Below are 16,813 nucleotides of genomic sequence, written 5' to 3' on the forward strand. Positions count from 1 at the left end.
TATACATATATATATATGTATATACATATATATATATGTATATATATATATATATATATATATACAATATACATATACATATATATGTTTTAGGGAGGCTTGATTGAGAGAAGTTTTTTTGTGATTGTTTTAGGGAGGAAGTAGATTGAGAGGATATGGGAGGCTTGATTGGTCAGAATGGTATTCAGAAGTATAAGGTATCCTGCTTGGGAGCAGTTGACAAATTTCCATGAAAGGATTTTGCTTGTAGTCTTTGAGATTATGTCGTTGAAGTAAGAGGTTGTTCTTCGATCAACTTCCATAGGACAACCCAGATAAGTCCCTATATGCAACTTGTTGATCACTCCTTAAGGATTTCTTATCATTCTGATATAGGTTGCGGGAGTATTAGGGCTGAAGATTACACGAGATCACTTGTCGACATTGACCATTTCTCCTGATTCTTGGCAAAATTCTTGAACTATTTTTTTGATTGTCGAACAGTGTTGTGGTTTGGCTTTAAAAAATATTAGGGCATCATCTGCGAAGAAAAGATGGGAGATTTCTGGAGGTGATCTAGCAATTTACAGGCCTTGTTAGTTCTTTGTTATTTTGGAGTTTGGACAGGTTACCAGAGAGCACTTCCATGCATAAGATAAAGACATAGGAGGATAGGGGATCACCTTCTCGTAGTCCTGATTTTGGAAAGAACTTTAAGAGGCTTCTCCATTGACTAGAACTGCATATGAGACCGTTGTGATACATTTCATTATCTAGTTGATCCATAACTCTGGGGAGTTCATTTTTGTTAGGATAGCATGGACAAAATCCCATCGAATTCTATCATAGGCTTTGCTTAAGTCTATTTTGAGGATGATTGCATAGTTTGTCCCTGTCTTCCTCTTTCTCTCCCAGTTTATAATCTCATGGGAGATAAAGTAATTATCCATCATCCGTCTCCCCGAAACAAATGCATTATGGAATTCATCAACTAGATCTCCTAGTATGGATTTTAGTCTATTAACCAGGGTTTGGGAGATGATTTTGTAGGAAGTGTTGCAGAGGCTTATTGGTCTGAAGTCGTTGATTGTTTGTGGACGATCATTCTTTTGGACTAGAGTGATGAACGTATGATTTTTCTCCCGGAGGATGTGCCCTCCTGAAAGGAACGATCTTACACTATTCACCACATCATGTTTGACTTCCTCCCAGTTTTTCTGATAAAAAATTGGTGGCATATCATCTGGTCCTGGAGATTTAAGAGGATGAGGGATAAAAGCTGCTTCTTGGATTTCATTGTCTGAGAAGGGTTGAGACAAGAATTGGATATGCTCTTTTGTGAATGTTGGCATTGGCTCCAGTATTGGGTCATTAGGAGAGGAGTTGTTGTCTTCTAGGAAGTTGCTTTTAAATAGGTCTTTGAAATTAGCAACAAATAGGTCCTTTATCTCACTCTTGTTTGTACACCAGTTTCCTTCTGGAGTTTTGATCGCTCTAATTTCGTTTCTACACTTTCTTGTATTTACACTTTTGTAAAAGAAGCTTGTAGTTTGGTCTCCCAGAGTGTCCCATCTTGATTTTGCTATTTGTTTCCAATAGACAGCTTTGTCATCTATGCTTGTCTCTAAGCATTCCTTTAGCTTATTGTTCTCATTAGCTTGATCTGTAGATTCAATTCCCTTATGAGCTTTGCTGAGCTTGTTGTTTATGAAGTCCCAGTTGATGTTGTTGTGCTTTTATAATCACGACTCCAAGATCTTATTTTCCTTAAAGTCTTTTGCAGCTTTAGCTGCAGTTTGAAAATGCTAGAACCTTCAACATTATTTGTCCATTCTTGTTGGATTATTAGCTTCACTTCGTCATATTCAAGGCACTAGGCTTCCAATCTGTAAGGTCTTGACTTCTTTTGATTATCTTATTTTTGGAGTTGAAGTATCAATGAACTATGATCTGATAAGAGTATTGGGAGGTTCCAGATCGAGGCTTCAGGATAATGGTTTTTCCAGTCTATGTTGCAGAAGGCTTTGTCTATTCTTTCAAAGATTGCATCCTTATTTGACCTATTATTAGTCCATGTGTAATTGACTCCATGATAGTCAATATCAAATATGTTTTGTAGTTTCCAGTCTAGGAACTTCCCTGCCCCTTTGATATTTTTTGATCCTCCAAGTTTTTGTTCCTTGTTTTCCACTTGGTTAAAGTCTTCTATTAGTAACCAATTTCCTTGGTGCTCAACTAACAGTGAGGTAAGGGAGTTCCATACTTGTTATCTTCCTGGGAGATTAGGGGCGCCATAAACAAAAGCAATATAGTATGAAAAATTAGCCATACCATTCTTGGAAGCATCTAAGATGGAAACTACAACCCGCTTACTCCAATAAAGGAAGAGACCTCCACTGTTGTTATCAGCATCTACCCCCATACACCCCGGAAATCCAAGCCTTACAAAAACTGGTTCCAAACATGAAACTTGGCTTTTGGTTTCATACACAAAAATAAAAAATCTGCATTACTTAGCCTAGCCATACTAGATATGAAGCTAATCACCTTGGGGTCCAAGGTTTTTAGCCCCCTACAATTCCAGCTTGGAATCGTCATATAATCCCAGTAGACTATTGATCAGCCGCACCTTCAGTTGTAGATTCTGTTTGGGTAATGCTCTGCTTGGGGCTTAGATCTTCCTCGTCGCTTAATTCAAATTTCAGGACTGATTTTCCTTTTATTTTTTTTCTGGATTTTAATGCGTTTTGCCTTTGGGGGGTTTCCTTCGAAATCGTCGTCAAGGGTTGTGTTGAGATCGAGAAAAGTGATATGTTCTTGGCTAGATAACCTGAAGTTGCTTTCCTTATATTCTGAGCTAGGAATCCCATTGACTTCCATATTCTTTGTCTCCTTTGTCTTCCCTCAAAAGTTATCTTAGAGATAGTAGGGCTTTCACTGCTAACCTTATCCTCTAGATTTGAAGGCCACGAGGAAGGAATCTCTTGTTGCATGGGAGGGAGGTTTAGGTTGAAGTGAAATCCGTGTCTTGGTTGACAAAATCCCACTCTTCTAAAGGGAAGTCTGAAGGTGCGGAGGTATAAGAGTTTTTATATTGGGGAGAAATTGGTGCAGAGTGAGGGTAGTTGGGGTAAAAATCAGTGTTTGAAAGAGAGAACAAGTCTAGTTCCGAGGTTTCCTTGAGCTGGGAAATGTTTTTAGTATCACTTATTTGGCTTGGGCCTTGAGTATGAAAGTTTACAAACTTACCCAGTTCATCCCAATCTGCGAAGCTTAGGCTTCTGTTATGCTGGCTTGATGTTTTCTTAGAAGAAGAGTAGGCTTTTCCTTTTTTTAACATGCTTTTTGGTTTCGTGGACAAGTTGTTGGGCCTGAGCCTCGAATCATTTTGTTTTAGGCTCAAAGAGATAGTTAGCTCTGCCTTTGTAATTTCAGTTAGGCCTTTTTCACCAATGAGTTAACTCTTGTCGAGTAGGGTGTATAGAGGCTCGAACCTATTGTAATAGTTGACCGGCCCATCTTTCGGGGTATTGAGTGGGTTCTTGTAGAAAGTTTCTTCCTGACAAGGAAGGTGAGTGGGAGAGTGGAATGTGTTGTTGATTCAAGGTAGCTAAGAGACCCAAATGGGATGAATGGGTCATTAAATAGGTCTCGTGAAATGTAGATTTTGTCGGTTTCTTGGAGGGAGACATGGTTGAAAAGCTCGGCTAGATTAGTATTCTCATAAGGTGGAAAAAAGACAACTTGGTGGTCCACGAGGGAAGAATGAGAAGAGTTGTCCATGCTTAAACTGGGATGGGTTTGGGAGTGGGATAGTTTTGGTTTTTTTCTTTTTTTGGTGATGTTGTTGTGGTGTAAAGTTCGAAAGTTGTGAAGGGTATATAAATAGAGTTGGAGAATGGGATAAGTGAATATGCAGAGAGTTTTAAGTCAGGTATTTCCATATTCTTTGAGATGTCTGTCAGGTGCTTATGACTAGGTATAAAAACTGACTTGTTTGTGGAGTTCAAAATAAGAGAGAGGGTAAAGCAATTTACAACACTGTCCTTGAAATGAGAAATAAGGCCTTTTCGTAATCTCTATTAAGGATTTGTGAGAGAGGGAGATGAAGATTGATACCCGGAGTTGCATCTGACTTTAGTAGGTCTTCCTCTTTCCTCTTTTTCGAACTAATTGCTCTGTTCTTGAGCTAACCAAAGTCCTAGAGCATTGAATTCTCTTTGCCCATTGAGCTTGATGGTAGACAAGGGTGGTTCGGGGAGTCATTATTTTGGTACGTCTCTCGGTGAGTGGGAGCTACCCGTCTTTTTTCAAAGGATGATTAGCGTCTTCTTAACTTCCTTTTCGACCGAGCTTCCTTTTCTTTAATGGTAGTCTGGACTGGTTATAAAAATGGTAATTTTTGGGATGTTGGTTTTTTTATTTTGTTTTTTGTGTTTTCTTGACCTTGAAGTTACTTGTTTTTGGGATTGGTGGTGTGGAGATATGACAGTGAAAATGGAGTGGTGACAATATGGGTTTCCAATGTTATTCTTGTAGGGAGAAGAGTTATGTCTTTTGTTAGAGGAATTTTGGTTTGAATTTTCCTCTTTTTTCCTCTTAGACTGAGGGGGAGTGCTTTCACTTCTGCTTCTAGAATTTTCCATAGGACCTTGGCTTTCTCTATTCCCTTCTTTTTCTGTGATGTGACCGTCGTTGTTGTCTGGGTCACTGTTATCACTTGTTGAGGAAGAGTGGTCGTTATTGTTGTTGTTGTTGTTGTTGTTGTTGTTTTTGTTGTTGTTATTGTTGTTTCTGTCGTCTCTTTCATCCTCAGAGTTTTTATGATCTTAGTATGGTTCTAGTGTTATTTCCGAAGGATTATCACCTTCTTCTTCCCTTTCCCATGAATAGTTAACCAAATTGATGAACGTTGATCTGTTTCTGTCCACTCTTTTAAGGCATATTAGTTTGTTTGTGAATAGAGGGTGAAAGGATTGAGATGTATAAGGTATTTCAGTTCCTCTTCCCACATTCTCCATCACAATTTTGAAGTGTTTTTGTGCAGTCTCTATAAGCATTCTACATTTCGGTCTTTAGTCTCCTATTCTTCCACACTTGTTGTAGTAAACAAAGACTCCTTCATATCTAAAATCTACACAGCCAGGTTCCCCATTATGGTAGTCTAGGAAGAAGTCAGGGATGAGTGGGTGATTTATAGAAATCACAACCTTAGCCCTTATGAAGTCTTTGAAACCTGGAGAAGTGGAGGTGTTATCTAGTTAAAGAACTTTCCCTAACCTGTCAAGTGCTCTTCTAGCAACTTGTGGTTTATTGTAGATGAGAAGAAGGCCTTCTACTCTTATCCATATGGGAGATTGAGTGAAAGTAAAGGAGTGAAAAAATGCTCTTGGTCTACATTTCGTGAATAGGAATAGGGCTCCATCGTAGCTTGCTGAACCCAAAGCAAGTCATCTCTATCTCTTACGTCGAGACAAAAGAAGAAGAAGAGTTTACCTATTTTTCTGATTGAGATTTCATCATGCGTAGTCCAACGTAGGTAAACCCAGTCTTGGATCTTACTTTGCAATCTCTAAAATCTTTAGCTTTGCCTATTACCGCGTTAAGTAGTAAGCTATCTTCTGGTAGAATGTCACCTATAAGGGATCTGATGATAGGGCCCATTCTTCTCATTGAGTTTTCAGAAAAATTGGTGAGATTAATAGTTGGGGAGAACGGATTCATGGTTTAGAAGAGAGTGTATGAGTTTTAATGGAAGGGATTTGAGAGGAAGGGATGAGGTATGTTATCTTCTCTAGTTTAGTGAGAGAAGCTCTCTTCTGGAGAGACTATGTTCCATGTGGTCTATTATATTTTATGGGATTTATCCTTTAAAATTAAATTTGATGTTTATACTATGTTGAAACATTTCCAAGCATTAGTTGAGAATTTATTTGATACAAAAATTAAATTCTTTAAAAGTGATCGTGGTCATGCATGAATTTGATAATGGTCCTCTTGTTGATCATCTTCTTAGTTGTGGTATCTCTTTTTGCTAATTTTGTCCTGAAACACAATAACAAAATGGTGTAGCTGAATTTATGCATCGACACACTATTGAACTTGCTTGCATATGCTTACTGATGCCTATCTCTCTGCTCAATATTAAGTCAATGTTGCATATATTTCCACTTATATCATCCATCGCTTACCCACTCCAATTTTGCATAATACCATGCCTTTTGAAAAACTTTTTCACAAACCACCCAACTATTCCCTTTTGAAAGTATTTGGATGTGAATGTTTCCCAAATTTGAGTGTGAAACCTTCCAATGAACTCTCTCCTCGGTCTGTCGAATGTGTGTTTCTTGGGTATACCAATCGGTATAAAGGCTATCGATGCTTGGATCCCAATGTCGCGTTTATGTGAGTCGTAATGTCCAGTTTCATGAGTCTGTTTTCCCATATTGCTCTCTTGTCCAGTCTCGTCCTTTGTTGACCCTATTGTCTAGTGACACGGACCTCCTACTCCTCCTTGATTGGAGCCCCCCCTAATGTTGCGTCGTCCTCCTCTCTCGTGGTTCCTATCTCCCCTCATGTTTCTCCGGTGCCTACTTGCGTCGTCCAGCCTGCGTTAGTCCCCTAGTCAGTGTCGTGTTCTATCTCCCCTTCCACAGTCGTGTCTCCTCGTTCCCCTTTGGGCACCCCTACTGCCTCCGTCCATAGTAGTCTGTCTAGCTCCCCGGTTGTGGTCTCGTTGGTTCCTAGTAACCCCACTCCTTGCGCGTCTTCGATCTCCCCCTGCCACTCCATCGTGTCCATTCAATGTTCATCCTATACAAACTCGTGCTAAGTCTGGCATCTCCAAACCTAAGATTTTATTTAACCTCAAAGAAATTGACAATAACCTTGATCCCACTTGTTTCTCACAAGCAAATAAACATCCTCAATGGTGTACTGCCATGGCAGAAGAGTTCAATGCCTTAATTGTCAATCACACTTGGGACTTAGTGCCATTTGATGCTTCAAAGAACTTTGTAGGTTGTAAATGGATTTATAAGACAAAGTACAATAGTGACGAGTCTATTGAGCGGTGTAAGGCTTGCTTGGTAGCTCAAGGGTTCAATCAGCAAGCCGGGGTGGATTATTCGGAAACTTTTAGCCTATTGTTCTCTCTACTACTGTTCGTTTGGATTTTTCCTTAGCTGTATCCTATGGCTAGTCTACTCGTCAACTTGATGTCCAAAATGCTTTTCTTCATGGTCTTCTCACCGGAGAATTCTATATGAAACAACCCGCTGGCTTTGTTCATCTCAGTTTCCAACTCATGTGTCGCCTATTTATGGTCTAAAACAGGGTCCTAGAGCTTGGTTTTATCGTTTTAGTAGTTTCTTATTGCAACAGGGCTTCTTTTGTTCTCAATCCGACAACTCCATGTTCATTTTCCTAGTCGAGGTAAACACATTCTTTATCTTCTACTATATGTGGATGATATCATTGTCAGTGGAAATTCCTCTACCTTGATCTCCACCTTCATTACTCTTCTTGGTCACCAGTTTGCTATGAAAGATTTGGGTGATCTTCACTATTTTCTAGGTGTTTAGGTTTTACGCACATCGTCTCATGGTCTTTTTCTCTGTCAACAAAAATATGTCCTTGATCTGCTGAAAACTTTCATCTTCATACAATCAAACCTGTGCGGACTCCTCTTCCTTCTCGTACCATTCTCTCTGTCACTGATGGTGAGCTTCTTGCTGACCTGTCTGAATACCGCAGAATGGTAGGAGCTTTACATTACTCGACTATGATGTGACCTGATATTGCTTATGTTGTGCATCTAGTATCCCAATTTATGTATGCTCCCCGCATATTTTACTTGTTGGCTGTCAAGCGTGCTTACAGATATTTGCAGGGTACCACTGATCATGGCTTACGACTTCGTCCCATCAATGATATCTCCATCATTATTGCTTATTTCGATGCTGATTGGGCTGGTTGCCCTAATAGTTATCGATCTACCACAGATTATGCTATTTATCTTGGAGACAATCTTATTTTCTGGCTTTCTAAAAAGCAACCTACGGTATCTAAATCTTCCATTGAAGCTGAGTATCGTATTGTCGCCTATACGGTACAGGATCTATTACAATTTCGTTCTCTTCTTGCTGAACTAGGTTTGCTCATTCGACAACCAATCTGTCTTTACCGTGATAATGTTTCTGCCTCTTATCTTGCTGTTAATCCAGTTCAGCATGATCGTAGTAAACATATTAAGAATGATCATCATTTTGTTCGTGAGCGTGTGGCTCATGGTGACTTAGCTGTTCATTATGCTCCCACTCAGCTACAAATTGCACATATATTTACAAAAAGTCTGTCTAGTCAGCGTTTTGATTTTCTTAAGTCCAAGCTGTGGTTCCCCCTGCACAGACTGAGTGGGTGTAATAGTAGATTCCCAAGGGTATTATTGTAATATATGTAACTATATATTTATATAAATATAGTAACAGGGCACCCTATAAGGGTATAAGCCGTCATTTATTATTTACAATCATCACTACATATTGGGAGACTAAATTATCTTTCTTGGTCATGGCAATATAACACAAGACACTATTTTTTAAGACTCGTACAATTCAATTTTCCAAGATCCGTACAAATCAACGACGTCGGACATTGGTATAATTTCTTAGGGTCAACTAAATTGAATAACTTTGTTTTCTTTATTTATTTCTATTATTTTCTCGAATTTACTAACATCCTATTCATGACGTAGGTTATTAATATATTCCCGTGACTGTAAGTATTGTATATATTATACTAACTCCCCGTAATGTTTTCTTTTCTTATTTTTATTTCCTTCCATGAACTTATTAATTTTTATGCTTGATTGCAATATTTATCACCTTGTATTTATCGTCATCAAGACCTAAATAAATGTTCTAACTAAATCATATAATATGGACAACCTGCTAGGAACTCAGTAATATAATTGTAAATAACTTGTCACTAAAAATTAGTCTTTTATGTGTTTCCTGAACCAATTTAGACTAAATAATTTTAGGGTGTTTAAAAATACTATATGTTTATCGTTTTGTATAAAATTTGTAATGAATCAATATTTAGAAGAGGCCAATAATGGGCAACATAGTTCCTAACAATATTGTACCCTCACCGCCCGAACTCAACTTTTGGTTCCTGACCATCTCTGGAGTCTAGACGGAGAAATCTACATTGGATAAGTCCCTAAGATGTTCCTACAGTTTTCAATATTTAATTAGGTTTATGAGTCTTCCTTTAAAGACTTGTTGGCGACTTCAAAAACATATTTTCAATAAAACCTTAACAATGGGATAGTCAAATAAACTCGCTCACACCGCGGTAGGCAAAAAGTAAAAATCCACACCTACAATCTCTTTGCTAAACTCAAACACCAAAGTGAAATAGGAGTTTTCGATTTTACACATCGCTAGAATATAATAAGGGTGTGTGTTAAATACTCTATAAAAGAAAGCTTTGATTGAGTGATCCCTTACAGATGGTCTTTTACTTATTTGGGTCATGCAATTAGCACGTTGGACATTAAGCTTTTAAACTATCAGATGTTTGGGCTTCATAAAATTTGACTTTGGATTTGATTTAGTTGAACGTGAATTTCGAGCTTTTCAAGCCTATTAATTTAAGTCAAGATGTAAGTTTTGGATTCGAGCTCGGGCCAAGCCCAATATTTCAAGCTCGATGACCTTTGAGCTTGAGCCGAGCTCTGTCAAATATGTTTTTTAGCATAAGCTAAGCCTAGTCAAGTTTTGTCTCAATTTGGCTCATTAACACCCCTAGTAATAATGGTGGAAGGAAGAAAAAGTGGATAGAGAAATGTAAAAGAGAAGAACAAGGAGGAGAGAGAGAATAGGTAAAAAAGTTTTGGGCAAATTTTTTTGGAGCAATAATAATTCTGGAAGTAAAAATATTTTAATGTTTTTTGGCTAAATAAAAAAAATGTTATAAGAGATTTTAGAAATCAGAAAAATAAAATACGAGTGGGGACCACAAGAAAATGTGTAGCTCACTTTGACTTTATTTGACTTTCATGGTCATTTTTCGAAAAAAGATCATAGTAGATGTAATGTTGATATGACATGCCTCCCCTATTAGTATGATGAAACTTAATCTTGATACCTCCCTTTCCATTGAAGTTCGGGTTGATCTTGACGTTATTGCTCGTGAATCGAATGGGGAGGTGAAATTCGATACCACCCAACGCATAAGAGCTCATTGGACTGTAGAGGTCACCGAGGCTAAAGGAATCGAACTGGCCATTCGCATGGGTAGAAGGTATAGATTGCAAAATGTGGTGGTTGAATCGGACTGTCTAACAGTATCTTCCTTTATGAATTCTTGATATCGTACTCCATAGTATTTTTGCTTCTAGTGTGAATTTTTCTTCTGTTATATGGTCTCATGTTAAAACGAGACAGGAATGTAGTTGCCCACAATTTAGTTAAGTTAATCCTTTTTGGGATTGAACAAGTATGGGTGAACCACTCTCCCAAGGAGGTGACTCCCCACATTTTGATGTACAACTATCTATGCAGTAATACTAGCTTGCTTCTCCCATAAAAAAAAGTACGAAAATTCTACCTGGTACTTTTCTATATGGTACTTCAAATTTTGTTTATAACACATAGTACCACTATGTATTAGTGCTAATGTCTATACTAATGCTCTGTCAATATAAAACATTTAGCACCTTAGATTGGGGTTAATCTAACCTAACCTAGAATTTTCCTCCCTTTTTTCACATTTTCCCTCCTTTTTGAAACCAATTTCTAGTACTATTCACGTTTCCAACCCTTAGTCAAGGCCGTCACTGTAGAGTGTAGACATCTCCCTGTCCTCTTTCTCTTCTTCTCTATTAAATCCATTCTTTAGGAACCCAATAATTATAATGAAGGAATTAGACCAAATTCAAGAGAAATACAAAACAACCCAAAAAGAGTAATTAGAAATGGCATTATTTTGTTTGTCATTTGAAATTCCAACTAGCTAATTACTTTCTCTCTCCTTAATCTCTCATACCCAACTACTCTATCTTCCACCAGACCACCAACATATCCACCACCAAGGTACCACAGGTCCAATTGCCGCCGCCACAACATCATCAAAATACTGCTTTTCCACCACCTCTATATACATGCACCACCAAAGTAAAATTGTTTTGTGGCCGCTGCCGCCATATACACCACCGAAGAGCTAATTTCCGCTGCCACCACCATGTACACCGCCAAAGCACCAATATTCCTCCTCCTCCGCCACCACCACCACCAATACATTATGAATTGGAGAAAACATTTTTTTTAAAGTAATCTATTAATAATGAGACATCGAATTGTAGACCCATACTATAAGTGCAGGGGATATGATGTTGTTAGTTGGGTTGAAAATGATGAAATTGTGACATTTAATGTCAACAAAGAAAGCACGACATTGATGGTTTTGTACAAGAAAGCAGAAGTGAAGGAGCAAGTGAAGATTAATGGAGAATCTCTCAATTTGGTTGTCAAAATTGTAGTTGTGATGCATTTTGTTTTGCTTGTTGGTGTGCTTAAGTGAACCAAAAATGAACAGCAATACGATGTAATATGTTTTCCATCTTATTAAAAGTGTGATTTTATGAATTTATGTCTTATATACTCAAGCACTAATTACAACGTTTTGAGTTGCTTTTTTCTAATCACAATTAAAATAATAGTAGTGACCATTCAATAATAATATAAATATAGAGCCTACAGACAAACGATCACAACAGAAACCATACATAAGTTGGAGGAATTTTACAGCTGTAACTAACTGAAGTACTCAGCAACGACCCATTAAATTGAAGAATTGATCCATCTACATCTCTTCACTTTTAAATTCCAGAGAATGAGAGTAAAGCGAATACAGCAAGAAAACTAAAGATCATGGACATTAAACAATAGCATTCCAAGTACCAAAATAGACTCAGTGTTGATCACAGAACGCCAAAACTTAAGTTCTAAGTTACAATGACCTAACGTTAACATAATTTAGTCCAAAAAACAAAAGTTGCCAGTGTAACACAACTGAAAGAATCCAAAAAGATACTAAGTTGACATCATCAAATTGGAATCTAATTGCTATTCCACAACAACAAATGCTTCAAATGTTATATGCCAATCTGTGGACTACCACTTTGACTTATCTCCTCTTGCTGCTTCTTTGCCTTCTTTGACTCATTTCCCTTATTTTTCTTATCCCTTTTCCTTTTGTTAACTTTCACAACTGATTCTTTAGATTGTAGCTCCTTTGCAGTGGGAGCTCCCTTGTAAGTCCACACTTTTTGCATTTCACAATTATGACCCTTTTCTTTTTACTTCTTCACCCTTTTTCCTTCTTTTATTCCTTCTTGGTCTTATAATTCCCCTCTTCAATGCAGGTGGAAGAACATTCGGTAAATCTTCATACTCTGGTCATTGTGCATGATCAGAAACGACAGCTATGTTGCAACTATAAGTGGCTTTGTATATTTTCACGGAGTACCAAAGGCTTACATACTTGTGAGGATCAAGCTTTGAATCTATTATTATCCTCATGGCATGTCTACAAGGTACCCCAATTAAATGCCAAGCACCACAAACACACTTCATTTTGTTCAAGTTGAGGGGGAAACGTGTGTTTCCTTCATGAATTTCAAACTCACCAGGAGCAGACATATGAGATCTGCAAAACTTGGTGCTTTGACTTATTGATTTTACAAGCTTATCCATCTTTGGACATATATCATTTTCATCCCACTCAGTAGCATTTTGTTATCTTGTAGCTATCCTCATCATACAAACCCTAATTCCTGCAAACAAAGGCATATAATACATAATAGGCCAGTCTTCAAAGTTTACCCAGTACATTATATATATCAACACCTAAAGTGGAGGTTAAACTTAATTTATTATACCTTCTAACAAAGTTAGAATTGGTCTACACCTATCAACACATAAAGTGGAATTGAAACTCTCCACAAAATTACTTGTGTTGTTGTCACATCAAAAACTTATGTCATACTTGTGCTTAGTCCATCTAGATGGCTTCCAGCTCTACAAACCATTTCATAACAGGGGCTTCCCCTTCTTTCCTCAACTCCTCCCTTGTTTTTTTTGAAGTTGAAGGGGTTGCTAGCATTACATGCCTTCCAAAAGAGTATATACATCAAGGGACCTGGAAAAGCCTTCTTAAAGTTCCTGCTGAGATGGCCAGCAACAATACATTATCTTGGCTTTAGGCCACACATCTTTTAGAGCTAAAGCCATCCACACCTTGTATAATCCATTGCACATCCATATGTTAGTAGAACATGTGAAAAACATTAAAATAGTACAATAGCAACAATGATAGCATTTACCTTTGGTCTGTCAGCAATGATGGTCTAGTCATCCCTATCAGTATCTTTAAGTACATTTTGCAGATGATGAAAGAAGAATGAACAATTTTCTTTGTCCTTAATACTTACAACAAAATAAGCCAAAGGGAAGATTTCATTGTTTGCATCTAATCCAATAGCAGATAGGAGGATACCACCATAATTTCCCTTGATATGAGCTTCATCTACTCCTATCAAAGATCTGTATCCTTCCTTGAACCCTGTCAGTTGTGCTTCAAATGAAATGAAAATAGAACTTAACTGAAAAGCCTTTTATGGATGTCATATGTGAGTGATTGCACAGGAAGCGATCGAGTTGGGGTTGGTTTCATGAATGACTCTCACATAAGTAAATAGCAGCCTAAATGATTTGTCATTCCCTCCAAATATCTCATTTATTACATAGTTCTTCATACATCTTCTACAGTGTGGATTGTTTCATATACAACCCATCCCTTTGAAAAAGGATCTCCTTCAATTCCTTCCTTTTAATATCAGGATTTGCCCTGATGTCTTCCATCAGCTTGGAAGCAGCCCACTTTGTAGTGCATATAGGATTATATGTCTCTAAACCCCTGCATGCATGAAAATTTGGCCAAATCTTTTTGATAGCGCATGTCTTACCATCAGGCAATTTGCTTGCATGAATACTCCAATCACAACAGTTTGCAGCACAAGTATTAGTGTACCTAATGCTATCAGCCCACAAGACTGTTATTGCAAAGCCCTCTTGGACATAGTAGTCCATCAATACATCTTTGAAATGACTCTTTTCTGTGAAGACCATCTAAGATTTCAGTTGAATTTTCCCAAACTCCTTCTCATTATACAACTCTCCATTTCTGTACAATCTGTAGAAGTAATCATCACCATCTTCTTCATCAAAAATATCATACCAGTTTGTGGTTGCCATTTGTCTTTAATTTCACGTAAATGACTTCCCCGACCAACCATTTCATCTCTGTGCATTGGTTGCTCTGTCACAACTATCCCATCACTGTCAGAACTTTCACCACCATCTTGTTCTTGGTACTCCTTGTCATCATCTCATCACTACCATCACTCTGAGTTAAAATACCCTCTTGTGAACCATCACCTTCAACAGCGTCTTCATGCTCCATTGACAACCTTGTTCTAACTCTTAATGTCCTCCTACTGCTACCACCATCCTCGTTTGTCTCATTTGTTTTAGTAATTGCCTTCATAGAACCCAAAACCAAGGCTTTCTTAATTGTTGTTGTCCTTGAAATTTTCCTCTCACACAATTTCAAGTCAGTTTTGTGCACTGATACTTTGATGTGTGTTTTCTTTTTTTATGATCGCTTCTTCCGGTGAGTAAAGTGGTGCACTAACCTTAACAATTGCTTCTTCAACAATAGCCTTTGCATCAATTCTGGGACTTCTTCTGATCTCCATAAGCTCATTGGATATGAGGATAGATTGGTTTTTCTTCTTCATTGTTGCCTTAGTTTCCTTTTTTTATTGCAGTTGACTTGGTCTTCTTCTTATAGTCTTTGGGATGAATTCAAGCAAATTTGCTTGTATGTTAATATAAGTCTCTTCATTGCATAGACTAAAGTCATTGTGATCATTTCAGTCTCATAATCCTTATCCTCAAAATCCTCAACTACGTACTTCTGAAAGTGAGTCTCAACCCTATATGCATCGTCATGTTGCTCAACTACTGATTTCCCCTTATTATCAGCATTCTTTTTGCTTATCCTAATTGGCAGCTTCTGCCTCCTCCCATCAACCCGAACTACTGAATCATTGCACTCCTCTACAGTGATTAAAGGCTCAGGGTTGTGTAGGTTCTTAGACACTACATTATGCAGATCACTAGGACAATTTGTGCATTGAGTTTTCCTAAGTTGAAGCACTAAATTGTTCAATGCATTTGGCTTCATCATTGATCCAGCGCATATCATAGTATCTTCTTTGTTAGGAAGCCTCCCAAACATGGTCATTAAGTCCTTGTCTTTAGTTAATGGCCATTGTTCCATTTTCCATACGTAGGCAAAATAAGGGTATCTAGGGAACTCAAACCCATATTCCCTAGCTTTGTCCTCATATTCAATCACAACATCAAGCAAGTTACATTTACCAGGGTCAACCTCAACAACCACATCATTACCCATATACTAAAACTTTAAAACCCTCATATCATCTCCTATTACTGCATGAAAATAAATCAAAATTGAGCAAATACAAAAACAACACAATTGAGCAACAACTACAATTAAACCCTGAACCCTAAATTCAAACCACAAAATTCAAGCTCCAACCAAGTCGTGAGAGTAAAAATAGATCGAATCCGCAAAATCGAAGTTTATACTGAACAAAATCGGAAAAAGAATACTGAATAAAATAGGGAAAAAACATACCTTGACTAATGATGAAGAACAATAGCTCCAACCAAGTCGTGAGAGTAAAAATTCCAGTAGAATTTGCTTGAATTGTGGGATGAACTTGGATAATTGTTTCAAGATAGAAGTCATAAGACTAACTTTCATGAATAGGTAGTTCAAAGGTGGGGTATGTAAACCTTCCTATATGTTTTCTTTTTATTCTCTTTTTCCTTTTTGCCAACTTAATGCAAATTAGCCGAACAAAGTCAGTGACCCAATTGTAGCAACTAGCATTTAACGCAAAGAAGGGGGTAAACGTTTATATTAACGGAGCATTACTATAGATATTAGCACTAATATATAGTGGTACTATGTGTAATCAAAGTTTTTTTTGGATACAATATAGAAAAGCCCAAAGTATAGTGTACTAGGTAGAATTTCCCAAAAAAGTAATAATCAATGACTCTATTGCTTCCTCTTTGGATATTATCCAACTTGAATCTTGTTTGGGCCCAAAATATGGCGAGCCCAATAACACGTGACAAGGTGAAAATACCCTCACCGGGAACTAAGCCTCACACAATAGCCCATATCCTTGCTAGATCTATAATCATTGAAGGGACAAGAATACCCCTGTTGATAATACAAGTCATAAATCACATCTTAAACAACTCTCTATAAACAGTGAACGCATCCCCATAACTCAGCTATCGAATCTTGGCCGCTTGAGAACTTCACTATTTACTTTCTCCCTCCATAAAGTTATTTACTCACTTGAGCGTCGGAGGGACGTTCCGAGGGCACCTCCCGGGGTAGGTTTCCTTATCTTGCAGGATCATAGCTAACAAAACAAGGCTTGCTCGAAATGGACGAGGGCACAGCTCGAGACGACTCTCTAAATATCATATCCTAGTTTTTTACCCGAAACAGTTTGCGCCGTCATGGGGATCGTCAAACAAATGGTCACAACTACCTGAGTATACTCACGTCGTTCATACACGACCGAAGTCGGCCGCTCTATCAAGTTAGCTAACATGCAAAAGTGTGTTCAAAGAGGCCCTCTCATGAAGGTCCT

This window comes from Beta vulgaris, chromosome 4 (genome assembly GCF_026745355.1).
Source record: "Beta vulgaris subsp. vulgaris cultivar EL10 chromosome 4, EL10.2, whole genome shotgun sequence".
Taxonomy (NCBI): Eukaryota; Viridiplantae; Streptophyta; class Magnoliopsida; order Caryophyllales; family Amaranthaceae; genus Beta; species Beta vulgaris.